The sequence below is a fragment of the Otolemur garnettii genome, unplaced genomic scaffold, assembly GCF_000181295.1.
Source record: "Otolemur garnettii isolate 467f Iridium unplaced genomic scaffold, OtoGar3 scaffold00023, whole genome shotgun sequence".
Lineage (NCBI taxonomy): Eukaryota > Metazoa > Chordata > Mammalia > Primates > Galagidae > Otolemur > Otolemur garnettii.
The window spans coordinates 22,317,147-22,318,493 of NW_003852418.1; positions in this window are offsets into that span (position 1 = coordinate 22,317,147).

The following is a 1,347-nucleotide window of genomic DNA, read 5'->3' on the forward strand; positions in this document are numbered from 1 at the left end:
GGGAGGCGGAGGCAGGAGACTCGCTTGAGCCCAGGAGTTGGAGGTTGCTGTGAGCTGTGATGCCACGGCACTCTACCCAGGGGGACAGCTTGAGGCTGTCTCAAAAAAAAAAAAAAGAAAAAGAAACAAAACAATTCGAAATCCAGATCTGAAAAGTGTTTCTATTCCTGAAGGTACCTGTTGCCTTACCCACCAGGTCCATTCCACAGGTGCAGTGAAGTAAAGACACTGAGGCTGAGTTGCACCAGAAGAAAGTGTTCACTGCAGCTTATCACACTTAACACCTAAACTCTCCCGTGGCTTACAAGCTGCGGCTTTTAAAGGCAGAGGTACATTTCAGGCAGGCATAATTATAAATCAGTACACGGAGGTCACACATTGGCCTGGCGCCTAAGCTGGGGGATATCCTGGTGGCAGGGTGGTGGAGAGATACCGAGTTTCCCTGAAAATAAGACCTACCCAAAAAATAAGCCCTAGCAGGATTTCTATGCATTTGTTAAATATAAGCCCTACCCCGATAATAAGACCTAGTGATGGGCTGTGCAGATATGCTGCATAGCCACACCTTGCATTTTGGTGCGGAGTGGAAGACATCCCCTAAAAATAAGCCCTAGTGATTCTGCCTCAGCCTCCTGAGTAGCTGGGACTACAGGCGCCCACCACAACACCCTGCTATTTTTTGTTTTGTTTAGCAGGTCTGGAAAGGGTTTGAACCTACCAGCCATGGAGCATGAGGCCAGTTCTGAACACTGGGAAGTCCAAAATTAAGGGACCATCAGGTGAGGGCCCAGTCTTTCTGCTTCCTTGAATACTGCATTCTCTGGCAAGGAGGAACGCTTTGTCCCAAAAGGGCAGAGGGCAGGAGAAAAAAAACCCACTCTTGGCAGCACCCGTATGTAGTTCAGTGGGTAGGGTATACTGAGGCTGGCGGGTTCGAACCTGGCCTGGGCCATTTAAAACAATGATGACAACTGCAACAAAAAAAAATAGCCAGGCATTGTGGCGGGCGCCTATAGTCCCAGCTACTTGGGAGGCTGAGGCAAGAGAATCACTTAAGCCCAAGAGTTTGAGGTTGCTGTGAGCTGTGACACCACGGCACTCCACCCAGGGCAATAGCTTGAGACTCTGTCTCAAGAAAAAAAAAGAACCCACTCCCACAAGCCATTTTCACATTTACCAGTTCACAAGAGTGGCGCCCATGAGACCCCACTTCCCAACCCTGTTGCAGTAGGGATTAAGTCTCCAACAAGTGAATTTCAGAGGAGATGCATTCAGACTACAGCAGTCCTTCCAGACAGAGCATCTGACTTGGCTTTAAGATTTGTCCACAAATTCTTTTTTTTTTTT